The following is a 23,304-nucleotide window of genomic DNA, read 5'->3' on the forward strand; positions in this document are numbered from 1 at the left end:
GTAGTGCCACTCTTAAACCATCGTATCTCATGAGAACGCTCCATCACGAGAATAGCATGGGGGAAACTGCTCCCATAGTCCAAACACTTCCCACCAGGTCCCTCCCTCAATACCTGGGGATTACAGTTCAAGGTGATATTTGGATGGGGATACAGAGCCAAACAATATCACTACATAGTATTCCATGATGTGTATGTACCACATTTTCTTTATCCAATCCACTGTTGATGGGCACATAGGTTGATTCCATGTCCTTGCTATTGTCAATAGTGCTGCAATGAACATATAGGTGCATAGATATTTTTGATAGAATGAATTATTTTTCTTTGGGTATATAGCTAGTAATGGGATTGCTGTGTCACATGGTAGTTCTTTTTAAGTTCTTTGGGAAATCTCCAAACTGCTTTTCACAGTGGTTGAATTAGTTTGCATTCCCACCAAAAGTTTATAAGCATTGTATTTTCTCCCCAGCCTTGCCAACATCTGTTATTTTTTACTTTCTAATAATTGCTATTGTGACTGGTATGAGATGGTATCTCCTTGTGGTTTTGATTTGCATTTCTCTGATGATAAGTGATATAAAGCATATTTTCATATGTTTATTGGTTGCTTGTATGTTTTCTTTTGAGAAGTGTTTGTTCAGGTACTTTTCCCATTTTTAAATTGGATTATGTGGTTTTTTGCTTGTTGATTTGTTTAAGTTCCTTGCAGATTCTGGGTGTTAGATCTTTGTCCCTGAATAGCTGACAATTATTCTTTCCCATTCTGTAGGTTGTCTGTTTACTTTGTTGGTAATTTCTTTCTCTGTGCAGAAGCTCTTTTGTTTAGTTGGATCCTACTTGTCAATTTTTGTGTTTGTTGAAGTTGCATTTGGGCTTAGCCATAAATTCCTTGCCAAAGTCTATGTAGAAAAGGATATTTCCTAGGTTTTCTTTTAGGATTGTCATAGTTTCAGGTCTTACATTTAAATCTTTAATCCATCTTGAGTTAATTTTCATATATGGTAAGAGGTAGGGTTCTAGTTTCATAGACCTCATTCACTGGCTGCATATGGCTAGCCATTTATCCCAGAACCATTTATTGAATAGGGAATCCTTCCCCCATTGCTTATTTTTATTGATTTTGTTAAAGATCAGATGGTTTTAGGTGTGTGGGTTTATTTCTAGATTCTCTATTCTGTTCCACTGGTCAATGTGTCTGTTTTTATACCATACCATGTTGTTTTGGTTAATGTAGCCTTACATTACAGTTTGAATTTAGGCAATGTGATGCCTTTGGCTTTGTGCTTTTTTTGCTTAGAATTGTATTGCCTATTCAAGCTCTTTTTTTTTTTTTTTTTTTTTTTTTTTGCTGTTGTTGTTTTAAATGAACTTTAGAATAGATTTGTCAAATTCTGTGAAAATGACCTTGGTATTTTGATAGGGAGAGTGTTTAGTCTGTAGATTGCTTTGGGCAGTATGTAAATTGCTTTGGGCAGTATGTAAATTGCTTTGGGCAGTATGGCCATTTTAACTATACTGATTCTTCCAATCCATAAGCATGGAATATTTTTTATTTTTTTTTGTCCCTGATTTCTTTCAACAGTATTTTGTAGTTCTCTTTGTAGACATTTTTCACCTCTTTGGTTAGATAAACTCCTAGGTATTTCATTTGTTTGTGACTGTGATAAATGGGATTGTGTTCTTGATTTGGTTCTCAGCCAGAACGTTATTGGTGTGCAAAAATGCTACTTTTTTTTAAAACTGATTTTGTATTATGAAACGTCACTGTATTTGTTTATCAAGAGTGTTTAGGTGGAGTCTTTGGGGTTTTGTAGATATAGAATCATATCATTGACAAAGAGAGATTGACTTCTTCTTTTCCTATTTTGATGCTTTTTTATTTTATTTTCTCTCTTGCCTGATTGCTCCTTCTAGGACTTTCAGTGCTATGTTAAATAGGAGTGGTGAGAGTGAGCATACTTGTCTTGTTCCAGTTCTCAAGGGGAATGCCTGAGGTTTCTCCCATTCTGTATGATTTGGCTGTGGGTTTCTCACATATGGCTCTTATTATTTTGAATTTTGTTCCTTCGATGCCTAGTTGGTTGAGGGTTTTTAACATGAAGGGATGTTGGATGTTATTGAAAGCTTTTCACATGTATTTTCGCTATAATACCGAAAATAAGAAGTGTGTCATAAGAACAGAGGCATGAAGAGACAGCCTTCTTTTCCCTTATTTCCCTCATTACAGAGTTACCATTTTAGGTCCATTAAATGTATTTTCCTACTCTATAAGGTGTCCAGTCCAAAAAAAATCACACAACGGCCTAGAGACCTGAAGATGAACTCTAGAGAGTGGTATAACATGTTTTGTGTGGATAGAGTATTTCATTTTTAAGTATTTATTACTTTCTGATAGATTATGTCACTGAATTTAAAAATCATGGTGTCTAATATATAGTATTACTTTTGTAGGTAAATTTATAAGTCACCGTTTCAGACATATACTTCTCAAAATTAGGACTATAGAACATTCAGGAACTTGGATTTGTAAAGGGATTGGCTGCTGGTATGACCGAACATACAATAATAAGTAAACTAATGTTAAAAATAAATTTTAAATGCACATAATATTCTATAACTTCACAGGTTATAAAATAAATACAATTGATCCAATAATTTTTAAGTGAATATGAAATTTCCTTCTACATATTTAGTTTCAACATCCCTGCAGAAATTCTGAGAGAGAGGCACGAGAGTTACAATGTACTTAGAGTTTGTTCATCAGGGTGTGGCCTGGGACAGACTGTGCTGGTCTTTTTCTTGTGGAATCTTCGCTGTATCACCTTGCCCTAGGATATTGCACTGGCTTTTCTCTGCCATCTACACTTCTAATAAAGAGAGAAGGATGAGGCTATAATAAAAGTTTTCCCTTGGAGTAGTCTCTCTAGTTTGTGAGACTTCTCAGATTTAATGAACAAGAAAATATAAATGCTATATCTAAGTTTGATGTATCTCTTCAGCCTATTTCAAGGCTATGCTACTTGTGAGCATATCCTTCACAATGCCATTAAACTTTTTGGGTTTGGGAGGATACCCAGCATGACTTTCCGGGAAGCATCTTGTATCTGTCCTTGAACACGCTTCAATTTCTTTGTGTAGTGGGGCGAACTGAACTTCTATTTGGGCACATGTTTTCATTAGGCTTCCTCCCATGACAGAGATGTTTCGTGTTACACTATATTTGTTGACTGTTAAAGTAAGGCAGTACATTTAACTATCAACACAGATAGCTATTCTTGCTAAGAACTATATTTTGAACTCAGTGTCTGAGAATATGTACAAAAAACTTAGTTGAGAGATACAATTCATGCCTCCATGAACATTTATTGCACACGTATTTTGTGTGCAGTAAATCCTCCAGATACCATTCTGTGCATTGGCAAGATAAGGTTGAACAATTTGGACAGGATCTCTGGCTTCACAGAGCTAACATTCTACTAGAGATACAGGTTTTATACAGAAGCAACATGCATGGTGGGCTAAGAGCTTGAATTCTGAAGTTGTACCTGAATTTAAATCCTACTTCAAGCACATTTTAGATGTGTGATCTTGAGTCCCTCTTACATCATTTGTAAAGTGCACATAGCAATACAGATTAATAATCCCTTATCTGAAACTCTTGGGGGCAGATGTTTTTCAGAATTCAGAAAAATTGCATATTTAGAAAGGTAATGTGGTACATACCTGTGTAATATTTAACAACTTAAGGAGGTCTGCAAAAGCATTTTTTTTTTTCAAGGAAACACATGAATAGTCACTCTCAGTGGAATAAGTAGAGATTATAAACAGTCTCACCTCAGTTCAGGTCAACAGTATTTGACAATAAAAGGGTTTTAATGTCAAACTTCTGAAAAAAACAAACAGCAACAATAAAAGCAGCCTTCGGTTTTCATCAGGTTTTTGGATTTCAGAATTATAGCTAAGTGTTTATGGATATGTAGCACTTGAAGAAGACAACTTACGTCTTGTCAGCACCGATTCTGGCATGTGGTGGGTTCTTATTTGTTATTAATATCAGAATTGGCCTGGCTATTTCTTTAGAAAGTAAAATAATTATTATTGACTCAACCATACCAGCAGATATTTATATATGTGAACTGCTTTCATTTGACACCTTACTTCTCCTCAAATTATTTTTACAGAATGGACCTTTAGAATTTTTATGTGGAAATATTATGAAACGGAGGCTTGTGAGACTGACTATATTATTTGCTTCATATTTACCTTCATGTTATAGATTATGTGTCTTTCTGCGCAATGACTGGTAGAAATCTTACAAAATAGAGATCAATCTCCAGCAAAGTACAAGGCTTCACTGTATAAACTAAATATGTTACTTTATTCTTAACGTTCTTTCATTTCCTACAATATTTAACCACCTTTTCTTGATTTTTAATAAATTCACTTTTTAAACTTTTCAGCTGATATGTTGTATTTTCATATGCTGTCTCAAGCCTCTCTGTATCAAGACATAAAGAATAAATTTGTGCGTTATATATAGATATACATATATATGCATATGTGTATGTGTGTGTATATATATATATATATATAAATAAAATATACACACAGTGTATTTCTTTTTTTTGTTTGTTTTTGAGAGGGAGTCTCACTCTGTCGCCCAGGCTGGAGTGCAGTGGCACAATCTCGGCTCACTGCAAGCTCTGCCTCCCGGGTTCATGCCATTCTCCTGCCTCAGCTTCCCGAGTAGCTGGGACTACAGGCGCCCGCTACTATGCCTGGCTAATTTTTTGTATTTTTAGTAGAGACGGGGTTTCACCGTGTTAGCCAGGATGGTCTCGATCTCCTGACCTTGTGATCCGCCCGCCTCGGCCTCCCAAAATGCTGGGATTACAGGCCACAGAGTGTATTTCTTCTTTTTGCTATCTCCTTCAAATTTTCAGATCCTAGACTAATCAAATCCATCATCTATTTACTATACATTTTTATTTTCAATTTTAATTGCAATTATATATCATGTTTTGTGCATGTAATATGAGTGTGTGTGTGGTGTGTGTGTTAAATTGGCTCTTGTGAGTTAGCCTAGAAAAGTAATCATCGTTTATACTCTGATTTCTATCAAGAAATAAGCTACATATTTCCATTACAGTTCCATATTGACATAAAAACTGTTTCTAAATTGGAAACCAAGCTATGTGCCAACTTATTTATTGCATATTTTTAAAGAATATTTGTGTTTCACTATTAAGTCACTTTATTTATTTGCAATACACGTTGTAAAAATCTTCAAATAATTTTGTTTTCTGAATCACCTATTCCTAGAAATGTGGATACAAAGGAAAGAAAAAATAAGAGGACAACATTTATATTTTTCTCTAGAAAACAATGTTTTCTACAATATTGATTTGTAATTTTTATATTTTTACCTCTTCTTTAACCTCAAAGATTTTCATTTATCATGTAAAATAATTTTAAAATTAGAAACAAATCATTTTGTATGAGTTAAGCACATCTCATTTTTTCCTACTTTCACATTAATTCATTACACTCAAATATCATTAACTGAGAATTTGTAATAAAAATAACTATTCATTCCTGCCATACTACTTAGCATTGTTATTAGCCCATCCACACACCATGTTGTACTTTACAAGGCAGAAGCTCTGAATTGCTTATAGGTCACCAAACACACCCTGGTATTTCAGACTTTTATCTCTAAAGACACCTGTTTTTCCTCTGCCTGTAGCAAATGTCTTCTTCTCCTTTGTTCACTAGAACACATCCTATGTGACCTTCACATCCCAAATCAGAGGTCATTGCTTCCAGAAATTTTCTATTGACAGTCCAAGGGAGCATTCCTTTGTGTTACTTCTCGTGTTCCTCTGTATTTCTCTTTACCAGATACATGTGTATGTATTTGTGTTTATTACATTGTACTGTACTGTAATAAATTTCAGTGAGTTTCCTTTTTATTATTTGTATAAATTTAAGGGCTACAAGTGCAGTTTTATTACATGGATATATTGCATAGTAGTGAAGTCTGGGCTTTCAGTGTAACCATCACCCAAATATTGCCCATTAAACAATTTTTCATCCCTTACCCCCTCCCATCCTTAGTGAGTTTCTTGATAGGAGGCATGTAGCTTTTTCATTGCTCTACTCTTACCCAGTCATAGCATTTCCTATATTTTCATTGATTGTATACAGACTTAAAATAAATTAGGTTGAAATTAAACTATGTATGTTAGATTTTTTTTAAAATGATCCATTTCATAGAAGGACTTAAATAGTAGGCCAATACCCATTGGTAATGTGAGTGATGAAGAAGGTGGAAGAAGAATATTAGCAGTTTAGATTTACACCTTGAGTTTGAGTGCCAGTAACTATCCAAGTCAGTAGTAAGATTAGATTGTGGGCCACTGAAGAAAGATTACACATAAGGAGAAAATCAAAAGGAAGAAAGGTGTCCAAAGTGATAAAATTGCAGCAATACCTATATCTTGAGAAATTCCATCATTTAATGAGTTTACATATGGAAAGTGTTTGGGAAGGATTCTAAAAGGATAGGATGAGAAATGCTGCAGGAAATATGGGAGAAGTTGTAATTCTGTAAAATGAAAGGGAAAGGGAATCTCAAAAAGAAATTCCGGCATTTAATGACTTTACATATGGAAAGTGTTTGGGAAGGATTTCAAAAGGATGGGATGAGAAATGCCGCAGGAAATACAGGAGAAGTTGTAATTCTGTAAAATGAAAGGGAAAGGGAATCTCAAAAAGAAATGACTGTTTATTGTGTTAAATATATGCATCTGGGAGACATTCTTGATGTTAGTGATAGTGATTTCATTGCAGTAATGTGAAGAAACTTTAGTATTTTGAAAGATATATGGATTTTAAGAAAAGAGAGATGATCCCTACAAATTTTGAAGAGGAACATACTAGATTGTGCTAGAGAAGGATATGGGGTTGACAGAGGATTTTTTTAAATGTAGGAACAACTTAAATAATATTACTTCAGATTAATAAATACTTTAGAATGAGGTTGACATAAAAGAACAAAAAGAAATACTGAAAATAACAAAATGAGGATAATATATTGTTTGATAAGTAGAAGTTGCAGCTTTGCACTGACAATGGTGATACATAATAAAGTCTTGGCATCATAAGTAAGTTTGTAGACTGGAAATGATTAGCTTGAGAATCTTGCTGCATCATGGTATCTTACTGTCTGAGACGATAGCTAGTGGGAAGCTAACAATTTATCAGAATGGTAAAAGTTAAAAGCATCTTCTCTTACAGTGAGAAGAGAAAACATACTAGAAATATATAGAAAGATGTTCAGATAGCCGTGCATCTTCAAAAATGAGGCTGGATACATAGAATCTGTGGGCCACAAATCTGCAAAACTTTTGTGATTGTCTCCAGTGGCCCTCAGTAGACTGGCTATGGAAACAAGGAGAATACATGGCGATATTAATGCATTTGGAGTTTTCAGAATTAATATTACATAAACAAAAAAAGAGAAGCAATAGAGTTAACATTTTTCAGATGATAGTCAAAGGGATGGAACACTAAATTGAATCTAAATTTGATTTAGGAGAGAAGGCAAAAAGGAATCATTTATTCTGGCTGATGGTGCCATTGACAGTGATGAGCTATCCTAGTAAATGGTGCAAAGGCAAACATATGGTTGTGGACAGTAAGCCTAGAAAGTAACACCTCCTCGTAAATACTGTGACGTTGCCAGCAGTCATTTTCATCATAAATTCTATAGAATAACATGTGGATGCTGCATGAAGGTTTTTTTATATTTAGTTTCTACTGGGACTATATTAGTCTAACACTAAATTTGTTGTTTATTATTATAGGGTTAGATCCATTTATACAGCAGAAGACCTCACTAAGTGGTATATTTTCCAATAAAAACTAAAACCTGAATTTAAAATCTTAGGAGCTGATTATATTGCAGTGGAAATTTGTCTCGCTTCATTATTTCATGAAACTTTTCATTCATGTTGGTATCTAGATATCCTAGACAAGATGTTAACGGTAGTCAGAGCATGCTTTTCACCCTGCCTTATTATTATTATTATTATTATTATTATTATTTTTGAAAAAGAACAAGATAAATTGTCATCTTAAACCCATAACATTAAGTATTTCATAACTTCTTAAAAATCAAAAGCAAATTTTATCTTGTAAAATTTTCATCTAATATTTTATTTTCATGAATAATTATTGATATATCTTAACAGAAATGGTTGATAATATTAGCAATAATTCATATGCTTACCACAATTTACCACCGACAAATTACTTTTATATGTATTATCTTCTATAGAGATAATTACATTAAACTCTACAACAAATATAGATTTTTAAAATTTTGTTTATTTTTATTATTATTATTTTAATAGTTTTGGGAGAACAGGTGGTGTTTGGTTGCATGGAAAAGTTCTTTAGTGGTGGTTTCTGAGATTTTGGTGCACTGATTACCCAAGCAGTGTACACTGTGCCTGTGTAGTCTTTTATTCCTCACCTTCCTCCCACAGTTCCTCCCAAGTACCCAAAGACCATTATATCATTCTTTAGGTTTAGCATCCTCATACCTTAGCTTTTGCTTATAAATGAGAACATGTGATGTTTGGTTTTCCATTTCTGAGTTACTTCACTTAGAGTAATGGTCTCCAGCTCCATCCAGGGTGCTGCAAATGTCACTATTTCATTCCATTTTATGGCTGAGTAGTATTCCATGGTGTGTGTGTGTATCTGTGTGCGTATACGTATGGGTGTGTGTGTGTGTCTGTGTGTGTATATATATATATATATATATATCACATTTTCTTTATTCACTCATTGGTCGATGGTCATAGGCTGGTTTCATATCTTTGCCATTATGAATTGTGCTGCTATAAACATGCATGTGCAAGTGTCTTTTTCATATAGTGACTTCTTTTCCTCTGGGTAGATACCCAGTCGTGGGCTTGCTGGATCAAGTGATAGTTCTACTTTTAGTTCTTTAAGGAATCTCCAAACAGTTTTCCATGGTGGTTGTACTAGTTTACATTATCACCAGCAGTTTAAAAGTGTTCTCTTTTCACCACATCCACACCAATATCTGTTTATTTTTTATTTTTTACTTATGGCCATTCTTGCAGGAATAAGTAGGTATCTCATTGTGGTTTTAATTTACATTTTCCTGATGATTAGTGAGGAACAATTTTTTTTCATATGTTTGTTGGCTATTTGTATATCTTCTTTTGAGAATTCTCTGTTCGTGTCATTTTCCCACTTTTTGATGGGATTATTTAGTTTTTCTTGCTGTTTTGTTTGAGTTTCTTGTAGATTCTGGATATTAGTCCTTTGTCGGATGCATAGTTTGCAAATATTTTCTCCCACTTTGTGGGTTGTCTGTTTACTCTGCTAATTATTTCTTTTGCTGTGCAGAAGCTTTTTAGTTGATTAGGTCCCCCAAATTTATCTTTGTTTCTGCTGCGTTTGCTTTTGGATTTTTGGTCATGAGCTCTTTGTCTCAGCCAATGTCTGGAAGAGTTTTTCTGATGTTATCTTCTAGAATCTTTAAAATTTCAGGTCTTAGATTTAAGTTTTTGATCCATATTGAGTTTACTTGTGTATAAGTTGAGAAACGAAGATCCAGCTTTATTCTCCTACGTGTAGTTTGTCAATTATCCCAGCATCATTTGTTGAATAGGGTGTCCTTTTGCCACTTCATGTTTTTGTTTGCTTTGTTGAAGGTCAGTTGGCTATAAATATTTGGCTTTATTTCTGGGTTCTCCATTCTGTTCCATTGGTCTAGGTGCCTATTTTTATGGCAGTACCATGCTGTTTTGGTAACTATATCTTGTAGTATAATTTGATGTTGGGTAATGTGATGCCTCTGGATTTGTTCTTTTTGCTTTGTCTTGCTTTAGCTATGCATGGTATTTTTTGGCTGCATATGAATTTTAGGATTGTTTTTTCTAGTTTTGTGAAGAATTATTATGGTATTTTAATGGGAATTACATTGAATTTGTAGGTTCCTTTTGGCAATATAGTCATTTTTACAATAGTGATTCTACCCATCCACGAGCATGAGATGTTTCCATTTGTGTCATCTATGACTTCTTTCATCAGTGTTTTCAAATATATATAATTTTAATGCTCAAAGAGGGTGCAAAATAATTGTCTTCAAGTTTATACTGGCAATGTAATAGTTAATAAAAATAAATTTTTGTTTTTGAAAATGGGAAAAGAATACACAATAATCATGCTTCCATAAAGAGAACACATTTCAGATTTGACATTAAAAGTCCTAGGTATAAATATAAGTAACAGAGAATTTAGAAGGTCTATGAAAATAAAATGAGAGCAAAATAGTCTGAAAAGTAATTCCAAAGACAATTGTTACGGTTTGACTATGTTCCCCAAAATTCATGTGTTGGAAACTTAATTCTCAATGCAACAGTGTTGTGAGATGAGGTCTTTAAGATGTGATTAGGTCATAAGGCTCATAAGGATTCAGATAGGGAAAATATAAAGCAATTACCCCCCAAGGAACTAACACTCTAATAGAGTAATTAATTGTAATAAAAAGGTAAAGGCACAATATCATCACTATCCAACATTGTTAAAAAGTACCAGGTATGTACTAAGCACTATATATAGTAGTGTTCAGAAATTATCATGTTACATACCATTGTGGAGGTTGCAGTATAATGTGAGGAGGTGGATGTTAATCAAATAATTAACAAAAAATATAACATTGTAATAGTTATTGATATGGTTTGGCTCTGTGTCCCCACCCAGATCTCACCTTGAATTGTAATAATTCCCACATGTCATGGGACGGACCCAGTAGGAAGTAATTGAATCTTGAGGGCAAGTCTTTCCCATGCTGTTCTTGTGGTAGTGAATAAGTCTCATGAGTTCTGATGGTTTTATAAGTGTGATTTCACAGGCTATCTTGCCTGCCACTATGTAAGATGTGACTTTGCTCATCCTTTGCCTTCTGCCATAATTGTGAGGCCTCCCAAGCCATGTGGAACTGTGAGTCCATTAAACCTCTTTTATAAATTACCCAGTCGTGGGTATGTTTTTATTAGCAGTGTGAAAGAGACTAATACAGTTATACATGAAGAAAAGGATCAATACATGGAGCTACTATGTTGTACCATGGAAGATTCTGAGGTAGATTTGGTGTTCATACATGCTTCTTTGAAGAAGCAGTGACTGAGTTGAAATCTGAAGAATGAGTATAAATGAGAGCGATGAGCGTGTTCCAACACTCTGTGGCTGGAATGGATTCGGTGAATCCAGTGAGCTGGGAGACGGCCAAAATGGCTCATGGAAAGACTGAAATGGAATACACTGCAAAATGAGGCTGAGTGGCAGATAAGGAGCAGACCATTGAAGACCTTAGTTCCGTAAAGGGAAGAAACACCAAGGGCCAAGACAAGGATGGGGTGGGAGTAGTAGAATTGTGACCTGATTGTATTTGGGATTTTAAAATGTTATACTGGCTGTAGTGTAGAGGAAAGATTAGAGAGGGCTAATGGTGATAGAAGTAGATGAGTGGGCAAGGACAAGATAATGATGCCATGGACAGAAAGAATTGGAGGCAGATCAGAGATTTAAATATAAGACGAAGTAGAGATGAATTGCTAACAAATGAGTAAAAAGATAGAGGCGGGAAAGATGTCAAGGACAACATCTAAGTTTCTGACTAGCTTAATTAAATGATAATGATATCATTCATCAAGTTTGGGTCTCCTCCTTCCACACCCCCCTAAAAAGAACATTAGGTTAATGTTTGTTGAGATACCATAAATGACATGTTTAGTAGGTCCTGTTAGTGAGAAATCTTCATTTCTCTGGCCTCATATTTCTATAGAGAAGAGCTTCAAAAAATAATAATAATAACATGTTGGCCTTTATTTTTACTTCTTACTCAGTGCTCTCCAGTGAAGATGGAAAAATTATCTGGTTAATAATTTGGAGGTTAATGATGTACTCATATGTCTCTCCCTCTCTTTCCTGTCTCTCCTCTCTTTCTTTTGAAGGGTTGGGGTATTTCTACATATTTCCAGAAAGCTTAAAAGCTTAATTTGCCTCTGCTATAGTGGGATAGATTTTGAATTATCCTTCTTGCTTGTTAAAATATAGACAAGTTTGTCATTTTCAGGTAGAGTATGTTGAAAGCTCGTTTTGGTCACAGAGATAACCTGTACTGTAATCCGTCTACCAGTAATAAAGCTAACACTTCAATCTTCCATTTATCTTTCTCCTGTGACTGTCTTTTAATTGGCTTTTAACTTATGAGGGAAAGGGAATGTGATTTAAACCTTCTAAACTCTTACATGTAGCTCACAAAATGAGTAATCTGCCTCTAGAAGTAATTGAAGCTGTGGATATGGATGAGACTGCCTTGGGATAGAATCGAGAGGTAGGTGAATAACCTAAGACTGAACATCAAATCACAACTGAGTGTCAGTTCTGGTAAGTTAAGATGAGGGATAAAATACATCAAATACACTTAAACAACATGAACATTATATTTGTGATTTTAGAAAACGGTAAGAAGCCAGATTGAAGTCATATCTTGTGTTTCTGGTCTTGTTAGGTGATTGGGCAGGTTCAAGCGGGAAATAACTTTTTGGAAGAGATATTTCTTTAACTGCTTCTTAAAGTTGAGTAAATCTTAGAAAAGGGAAGAGAATGAGCAAGACTTGAGAGGAAAAAGATAGCAGGAAATTTCAAAATCACCTTCTTCCTTCCTTTTTTCCTTAAAAACCCATCTCTAAGAACTAACACCTATTTAGATGCTTTAACTTGAGGAAAAAATGATTCACTAGAAAAATTCTAGGACATTTATTTCAATGGTTATTTATATAGTCAATAGTAATCATCAGAAAATATACTCTGAAAATTGGAAAATATACCTATTTTATTTACTTACATATTTCAAATTTTACAGTTATTCTCTGAAAATGTAAAAAGGAAATTTCATCAAAGTTTCTCAGTCATTATTATAAAGTAACATGATATTTTCAGCATAAATTAGAACAAATATATAGTCTTGGCATATAGCTTATTATTGGGGATTATAGAGTTGTTTGCACTGAAGGGACTTTAGCACTTCTTTTACAAAATTGGTTGCACAAAATGTATCACTGGAAAATTTATTTCCCTTTGGAGAATTCTGCTGTGACTACGAACCCACTCTTGTCAATTCTTTGCTATAGCTTTGCTAGAGAGCATATATAATACTAAACTATAATATAAACTTAATTGGATTGATCCATTTATGTATTTATTGCATTTGTCTGGAAATAATTACCATAAGCATTTAAATAGTAAGTTTTAACACCTAATATGGTGCTATGATGCACATAGAAACTATTTTTAAATTCATAGAATCAAATAACTTGATTACAATTTTATGATTATCCTATCTAAGCTCCAGCCTAGTACAGGAGTCTGTTTATCACTGAAGACCATTTATTAGCATATTTGAAATGTAATAAAAGGGAGAGCACATGCTTGTGTTATAAGACAAATCATATTTTTGTTGTTTACAAGGTTTGTTTTCATATTTGATTTGTCTTCTCCTAATTTCAATCCCTAGTCTGTCCTTCAAATAATACATCAGTACAAAAATCAATTACCAATTTCAAATGATAACTTTTCAAATAGACGAAGCAGTCATGGACATCACCCACACTGAAATGTTTTTTGTTTTGTTTTGTTTTGTTTGAGACAGAGTATCTCTCTGTAGGCCAGGCTGGAGTATAGTGGTGTGATCTCAGCTCACTGCAACATCCACCTTCTGGGTTCAAGTGATTCTTATGCCTCAGCCTCCTGAGTAGCTGGGATTACAGGCACGTGCCATCATGCCCAGCTAATTTTTGTATTTTCAGAAAAGACAATGTTTTCCCATGTTGTCCAGGCTGATCTCAAACTCCTAGCCTCAAGTGATCTGCCTGCCTCAGCTTCCAAAAGTTCTGGGATTACAGGCATGAGCCAAGGTGCCTGGCCCTCACACTGAAGTTTTTTTTAATGTAAATTCTCTATCAGTTACTACACAAGTTAAAAAGTAAATGAGAACAGGTCTTTTTGTTTTTTTCAGTTCCATCATTTACTGTTTCATATGGCTAGTTTCCAAATGCTGCACCTTTTACATGATCAGCTCTGAGAGCTTTATCTTTTATTAATTTTATTTATATTTGTTAATCATGATTATTTAAATTATGTATTTATTTGTTAAGGGCTCTGTATGTGCTAAGATCTGTATGAACTGTTTTATATTTATTTAGTAAATACCTGCTGAGTTCATTCTATATATCTGGTACTTGAATTCAGTCCAGTGGAAGAATGGATGTATTATAGGAATTAGACCTTATGCAATTGTGGGAGGAGCTGGGGAAATAAAGATGGAAAAAGGGGAAAATTTGAGAAAAGATCACCAGTCAGTCTTGCCAAAGCACTGTCACCTTTGGCATGAGAACGCTGAGAACCCAGGCACATTTCGTTGCTGAAGTGGGACTGCAAATGAAAGTTTGTAGAAAAGTCAGTTAGAAGCTTTTGCCCCTGTGAGATCTACCTGCTGTTGGCCCACTGCTAAGAGTCTGGTAGTGGGTCCAAGGCTGCTGTTATTCAAACAGGACTAATAGATAAGAATAACAATTAGACACAAAGCAGAAGAGCATAAGAACAAGCTAGAGTTTGCTGGGCGCTCTGTTTCAGTCACTCTCTGTGTCTGATGTAGGTGTAGAGAGTAATGCCCACTGCTTAACTTTCCTATCCAAAATCTTGCACAAGTTCCTTTTCTGTTCAACTCTAATCCAGAACTATACAGAGAAAAGAATACTAGGCAGTATAGTTAATAGCTTAACTATTAGAGAGCCAATAGTTCAAATCTGCAAGGGATGCTTGGGATTCAGTGGTGAAAAGATAGAAAAAGTTCCTGGCTTCTTGCAGTTACATTCTAGTGGTAGAGTCAGAAAATAATAAATATTTTATTTAATGTCAAGCAGTGGAAGTTCAGGAAAAATAATTAAGCAGAGAAAGGAATGGGGAATGATGCCTTGGAGCAGCATGAGTGGTGGATGAGATGAGGCTTCCTTTCTTGAGTAAGGTGGATGAGAAAGACTCATCTAAGGAAATGCAAATGAGCCTTAGAGACCTCAGTGATGTAATGTGAATCTTTCAGCTGCCTAAGACAGATCAGTACTGGCAGAGGGTAGGCAGCAGGTCGGAAGAAGCTTGGTGATTTCTGGAAGAGCCGGGTAGTGTGTCTAAAGTTGAATGAGTGAAATGGAGAGTTCTAGGAACAGATTTAGAGACTTTTCCAGGGATTAGTTCAAAGAGAACATTATAGTCATGAAATGAGTTTGGACAGTGTATGATAGGAGTCCACTGGAGAGTTTTAAGCAGAGATGAGACAAGTTTGAATTTACATTTTATTTTATTTTATTTTTGAGGGAGACCAGAGTTTTATTATTACTCAAATTAGTCTCCCCAAGCATTCAGGAATCAGAGTTTTTAAGGACAACTTGGTGGGTAAGGGGAAGCCAGTGAGCCAGTAGTGTTAATTAGGTAGGAGATGAAATCGTAGGGAATTGAAGCTGTCCTCTTGTGTTGAGTCTATTCCTGGGTGGGGGCCACAAGATCAGAGGAGCCAGTTAACCCATCTGTGTGGTGCCAGCTAATCAATCAAGTGCAAGGTCTGCAAAATATCTCAAGCAGTGATCTAGCAAGCAGTTCAGGGAGGGTCAGAATCTTGTAGTCTCCAGCTGCATTACTCCTAAACCATAATTTCTAATCTTGTGGCTAATTTGTTAGTCCCACAAAAGCAGTCTGGTCCCCAGGCAAGAAAGAGGTTTGTTTTGGGAAAGGACTGTTACCATCTTTGTTTTAAACCATAAACTAAGTTCCCTCCAAAGTTAGTTCATCCTATGCTCAGGAATAAACAAGGACAGCTTGGAGAACAAGATAGAGTCTGTTAGGTTAGATCTGTTTCACTGTCTCAGTCATAATTTTACAAAGGCAATTTCAATCCCTCCCTTTGGGTTTTAAAACACCTCAATCTTATGGTGTAGGCTATGAAGATGGGACAAATCCTGCCATCTTTGTAGAGAGTAGATTCTAGTGAGCCAACGCGAGAAAAATGGAGTCTGCGTGAAAAATGGTAGCTCAAACTGGGAATCTAGTTGATGTGGTAGAAAGAAGTGTATCCTGAATCTACCTTGTAGGTAGAGCTATATAATAAGACTAGCTGATAGACCATTGTTAAAAGAGCAAATGGAGTTAAGGATCATCCTAATTTTTTTAGCAAATAAGTGAGTTTTGGCAGTATTTGCAGAGATGAGTACGAATGGAACACCGATGAGTTTAGGAGATAAATTATTCACTATTAGAAGTTGGAGATTTCATGTTGATTAGGCAGTCACAAAGAAAGGAATTGAGGTGAAGTGAGGAGAGATGGATCTTGAGGTGTACATTTTGTAGTTATTTAAGTCCATAATGTGTTTAGGGACACGATACTAGAAAATCAGTGGGGAAGATGGTATAGAGTTTAAAAAGTGAAGAGATGTGATATTCTTGTGGCAAAGATTGTGTAGAGTTTAATAAGAGAAGTGTTGTTACATTCTTGTGGCATATGCTTACCTGGAGGAAGTAATACTTCTTATGCATAACCTGATTTATATCCTATTTTCCTACACAAAATATTTGAGCTGATGTTCAATAATACTTCTGGCACTCCAGAATAAAATGCAAACAGAGGGTAGTTGGGTGCAAGAGAGAACCAGGGTAGTTAAATTTTGAAGCCGAAAGTAAGTTAGCACAGGTGTATTAAAAAGAAATGATGATGAAGATGAGCTGCAGATTTTTTTTTGCACTGTCCAAAACAAGAGGAGCAACACAATTAGTCAAATTATGTTAGAAGATTTATAATATTCATAAATTAAAAAATAAAAAAGAGAAACGGAAAAGGAAGAATTGCTCTGAAAATATTTAGGAAGGCTCTGGGCTTCTATGCGCTTCAAGTAGTGGTAAATCAATTTCCTTTGAATTGTCTGAGATGATATTACATAGTATGGCAAGTGATATTTGGAATTCTTGTGACATTATGTTACTGAAATGAAATTCAATAAAAACAGTCCTACAGGGACCCAAGCAGTTTTATACAAGTTCGTAATTCTCTAGTAGTCTGTCTTGATCCAAGACAAACTTCATTTATTTCAGGTAATCTTCCACAAAATTCTCTCAACTAGGAGTTTGATAATTATTGCAGAAGAAAGAGTTATTCTTTCTTCAAAGGAACTGTACTTCTTTCTCTTCCTGTTCATGTGTGGGAAACATATGATATCATGTATTATATTTTTCTATATTCCTTGGGATGTTAAACTTACAACTGGACAATACTCCAAGTTCCCTGTGATCCTAGTTGATATGACAGGATGACCAACTCCTTTGGATAAAATAAATTGGATTTTTAAATTAAGTTCCAAACTTTTGGGAATGAGAAATATTTTGGTAGTTAAGAAATGCTCATGATGATGACTACAGTGATAAACTGGAAGTAATATTTTATGAACAATGACACATAAGCAACCAACATGTAGTATTTAGGAATAAGTATAAAATATCTTTAAAAGAACTAAAATTTTAAAAGCCCTCAGTGTAATGAATATGAGAAATAAAAATCTCAACATCAATACGTGAGTCAATTTAACAATATTTTCTCACTATTTCTACAGGGTAATAATAGGCTTTTGAACTGAAAAAAAAATACAAGGACAAGCTTCTAGTTTCTTCTGATATTTCAATAAAAATTGTCTATTTACAGCAGCAGTCCTAACAACAAAAAATACTACTTTTTTACTCCTCTGATTAAACAAAAATTCAAAAGTTGCTTGTAACCAGAGGAACTAATAATCATTATTAAGTATTTACTAGGATAAAATAATTTAATGAATGGAAAAAACAATTCCCATGACTATCTAAATTATATTTTAAACGTTAAAATTCAGTCTTATATTGTTATTAACATTTTTAAGGCAGTTAACTTTTTAATTGTGTTGAATTCAGCAGAATCTTTTAGGTTATTATAATAATTATAAGATGAATTTTCTTGACTACCAAGCCAAAACAATTATTTCAAATAGTTTAAATACAATTTTCTGTAGAAAGAGAAGTAAGGAAGATGATTTTTTTCCACATGAGTATCATTATTCAGTAGACGACAGCAAATACAACCAAGAAAATCCATCTTTGAAATGTGCTAAAGGGTGGCTCGTTTAGATATGGCAATTAGTCATGGCATTATTTATAGTACTTTAGGAACAGCTCATACTACATTAATCAGGGATAACTTCTGCTTAATTAACAAGACTGCCAAAAAATGTCAAACACAAGCACAAAAACACAATGGAATAAAAACAAGAAAACAATTGTTAGCTAACGACTGATCACCACAAAGTGAAATTTTAACTTGCATCAAAATATTTTACTTGCTTGAACTTTTATACTTTAGCTGGATATTTCATGAAACAATGATTTCTTCCCAAGGCTGAAAAGGGTGCTGTTTAAGACACATAGTAGCAAAATAAGGTAATCCATATTATATGGTGTTTCACTTCTGACCACCTCTTCTCTAGTATGTTTGTGTAGCTTATTCTGTCTAGGCAACTGCCTACTTTCCCACATAGATTGGGCAGGCATTACTGAAGTGCCAAAATAGACTGTAGTTAGATTGCCTAGTTAAATTCCGGCACCATTATGTCCCAGCCGTGTGATTTAAGATAAAGTAATCAACTTCTTTGTACCTTCATTTAATAATTTACGAAAGAGATGAAAAATGCCAACTAACTTACAAGGTGGTTATGCAAATTAATATATTTAAAGCGTTGAACAATCTGTAACTACTCAATATGTATTAGGTGTTATTATTATTTGTATTTTTTTTTTATCAGGAAAGTTATCCTCTACCTTCTTTAGCTTTCCATAGTTCTCTCTTCCTTAGCCTCTGACAGATAACCTAATCCCGCCTACTTTCTTTCTCTTTAGCATCTCACTTGGACACCTGAGCAACTGCTGTATGCATAGTACAATGCAATGAATACTTTATGATTCAAACACACAGTTCAGGGTTTCTATGGAACTTGTACTTCACACATCTCTGGCATGTAGTTTTCTCAGATATTTGATCAGTTTCATACGTCCAAAGTTATGTCACATTTAATGAAACTAAACTAATAATAAGACTTTGGGTCATTCTCTGACCACCAATACTGAAATACCTAGAATAAAACAAATTCCTAGGACTTCTTGGTGCATGGAGTGTATGGTAACATGATATACAAAGAACTTTTATGTGATGAGCTAAAGCAGGAAAATGGTATTCAGGGTGGAAAAGGTATATGCTTTGCTTAAGGATGTGATAAATAATGTAACACAGTTGGGAATAACCAATAATTGTAGATGTCTACCTGATCTAGTCTGTCCATTTTAAATGACAGCAGCAATCAGTATTAATGCTAAAACAAGGAATTACAAACATAGTGTAACCTTCAGATACACAGAAACGATAGCTTCATGTAAATCCAGAAGATACAGCTTAAGTGAGGTTCTGTAGATACTCAAGTATATGAAGAGCAACAATATGAAATGCTTCCCCTTTGGAAATGCAATCACAAAGAACAAAAGCAAATATCTTTCCTTTGATTTGTTCAAAAACTGTTTATTATACATCATGTGAAATTATCACATACATTTTTTTCACCTTTTCTTTCCACTGATATAAGCATTTGTTCATGGACCTGAAGGGACCTCCTCTCTCTTTTATTACTATATAAACCCTAGACATGCAAAAAGCATAAGGTCACCTCCTGGAAGAAACCTTCCTAGATTATCTGACATGAAAATCATATTTAGTAAGTGAGCCATCCAAGGGCTCATATGTTTTAAAATGGAGGAGGGTGAGCATAACTACGTGTGTTAGTTTCAGGACACAGGTTTTTGACCAATGGTATCAAAATCACTGAGTTTATGTCATTTCCCTTCAATCTCACCTACTAGGAACTCAGATCACATTGAATTATTAAACAGTGGACTTGAATTCAGTCTTTTATGTGTTTGTTCTATTTTTGGCTTAATGTCTTACTAACTTCCTATACACTGATCTGGCTCAAAATATCAGAAGGATGCTTCAAATAATACACACATTTTCATTCTTGTATTAGTTAATCTTATATTCTTTCATACTGGGTTTGGCTTTAGTAGCTTCCAATTATGGGACCTTATCAGTATTTAGACCTCATTCTTGATCTATTATGTTCCCTAAAACGTGTTACAAATATATTTTGATGAATGAATGAATGAATAAATGAAGGGGTTGGGATAAACAGCCCCATGAAAATGAAAAAGATAGCATACAAACATAGGTTTGTTGAGTTATGGACTAAATTGCAACCCACATTATTGATAAAAAACTGTTTTCTTGTTGTTAAATGCTCTATTTTCAGTCCATCTCAGATGTTATATAGAAAAATATACTAGGAAAAGCTAGTACAATGAATGGTCCCTAAACCTTTTATTTTGCCTTATTGTAATTGTTGATGGAAAATTCAATTTTTAAGAAAATGTAAATAAAGAGATCATGATAAGGAGATGACTTTTTAAAAGGTAGCAAATGGAACATTTTATCAAAACAGCAACAAAAAAAGTTAACAAATAGAGCGAATAGACCAAGTTATCTTGGTTTCACTTGATTGTTAAGTTTAATTAAATGAATATAATAAGGCCAACACAGTACAAAGTTTTATTGTAAATAAGTTTTATAGATTTTCTTATCTTAATGAATGCAAAGTTTTTGTTGTTTTCTACTCTAATTGAAAAATAGAAAATATTTGGAAGACTTACCAAAAATCAAGCTATTGCTAGGGAAACAATCTACTCTGTGCTTCTTTGGAGATTAGAATTATTTTGTTTTCAATATTTGATTAATGCTAATAAAAATAATAGTTTTGGGCGAGGCGCGGTGGCTCATGCCTGTAATCCCAGCATTTTGGGAGGCCGAGGCAGGTGGATCACGAGGTCAGGAGATCGAGACCATCCTAGCTAACACGGTGAAACCCTGTCTCTACTAAAAATACAAAAAATTAGCCGGGCGTGGTGAGGGGTACCTGTAGTCCTAGTTACTCGGGAGGCTGAGGCAGGAGAATGGCATGAACCCGGGAGGCGGAGCTTGCAGTGAGCCGAGATTGTGCCACTGCACTCCAGCCTGGGCAACAGAGCAAGACTCCTTCTCACAAAATAATAATAATAATAATAATAATACTAATACTAATAGTTTTGAAAAACATTTTGTTTGGCATTTATTTTTCAAGTTTCTAAAGAATTTACTGGAGGCATTATAAGAAATTCATCTTTAATTCTTATTCTTTTGTTTTCTTTTTTCTCTCTTAACTTCTGATATTTCCTTTGGTAATCCTGTTACAGTTTCTAAATTTTCAGTAAGGAAAACAAAAGAGAATAGAACTATAACAGGTTTATTTTTTCTTTGTGGACAATTGGTATATTCCCATATATTTTTTCCCTGTGATATTAAGAAAAGATAACATTTATCATAATTTTCTTTTTATTGAGCATTTTGCTTTGGGTATTAAGTTATAACTATTATGTTATTTGCTAATAAGAACATGTAAGTAAACTAATTTACATTTTCTTTACCATATTTTAGAAATTAAACACATGGATGTCAGAGACATTTTGTGAAGCTAAGACCTACATTTCCTATATTTTAATGTTTATTTTACTATGCCACTTCCATGATAGTTAAACTAGTATTTTTTATTTTTATGCATACACAGTAGGTGTGTACATTTTTTTGAAAACATTATGAATTTATTTATATACATGTTCCACAAACTTTTTTTTAAATTATACTTTAAGTTCTGGGATACATGTGCAGAACGTCCAGGTTTGTTACTTAGGTATACATGTGCCATGGTGGTTTGCTGTGCCCATCAACCCGTCGTCTACATTAGCTATTTCTTCTAATGCTATCCCTCCCTTACCCCCACCCCCCGACAGGCCCCAGTGTGTGATATTCCTCTTCCTGTGTCCATGTTCTCATTGTTCAACTCCCACTTATGAATGAGAACATGCTGTGTTTGGTTTTCTGTTCTTGTGTTAATTTGCTGAGAATGAAGGTGTATACATTGATGGGGTGCATGAAATATTTTGATGCAAGCCTACAATGCATAATAAGCACATCAGGGTAAATGCAGTATCCATTATTTCAATCAAATATCAAATATCCCAGCCTCTTGTAACTATCATTCTATTTTCTGTCTTCATAAGTTCAATTGTTTTAAGTTTTAGATCTCACACATGAGTGAGAACACGTGAACTTTGTCTTACTGCGCCTGGCTTATTTCACTTAACGTAATGTCCTTCCGTTCCATCCATGTCATTGCAAATGACAAGAACTTAATTCTCTTTTATGCCCGAATAGTACCCCATTCTGTATGTGTACTGCATTTTCTTTATCCTTTCATCTGTTGATGAACAGCTTAGGTTGCTTCCAAATCTTGGCTATTGTGAATAGTGTTACAATAAACGTGAGAGTGCAGATATCTCTTTGATATACTAATTTCCTTTCTTTTGGAAAGGAATCCAGCAGTGAGATTGCTAGATCATATGGTAGTCTATTTTTAATTTTATGAGGAACCTCTACATTGCTCTCTATAGTGGCTGTACTAATGTAATTTAGTCCCCAGCAGAAGTGCACAAACATTCTGTGTTCTCCACACCCTCGCCAGCATTCATTATTGCCTGTCTTTTGGATATAAGCCATTTTAATTGGAGGGAGATGACAGATCATTGTAGTGTTGATTTGCATTTCCTTGATGATCAATGATGTGGAGCACCTTTTCATGTGCCTGTTTGTTGTTTGTATATCTTCTTTTGAGAAATGTCTATTCAGATCTTTTGCCTAGTGTTTTTTAAATCAGATTATTAGATTTTTTCCTATAGAGTTGTCTGAACTCCTTATATATCTGGTTATTAATCCCTTGTCAGATTGTTAGTTTGCAAATATTTTCTCCCATTGTGTGAGTTGTCTCTTCACTTTTTTGATTGTATCCTTTTCTGTGCAGATGCTTTTTAACTTGATGTGATCAAATTTGTTCATTCTTGCTTTTGTTGTCTGTGCCTGTGGGGTATTACGCAAGAAATTTTTGCACAGACCAATGCCGTGGAAAGTTTCCCCCATGTTTTCTTGTGGTAATTTCAGAGG

The 23,304-nt window shown here is 34.5% G+C and overlaps 1 protein-coding gene across 2 annotated transcripts in view; it reads left to right on the plus strand.

Annotated features, from left to right (window-relative positions):
* The window catches only part of GRID2 (glutamate ionotropic receptor delta type subunit 2), a 1,495,815-nt gene that overhangs the window by 103,566 nt on the left and 1,368,945 nt on the right, over positions 1-23,304 (plus strand). The window lies entirely within an intron of this gene.

This window comes from Pongo abelii, chromosome 3 (assembly GCF_028885655.2).
Source record: "Pongo abelii isolate AG06213 chromosome 3, NHGRI_mPonAbe1-v2.0_pri, whole genome shotgun sequence".
Classification (NCBI taxonomy): Eukaryota; Metazoa; Chordata; class Mammalia; order Primates; family Hominidae; genus Pongo; species Pongo abelii.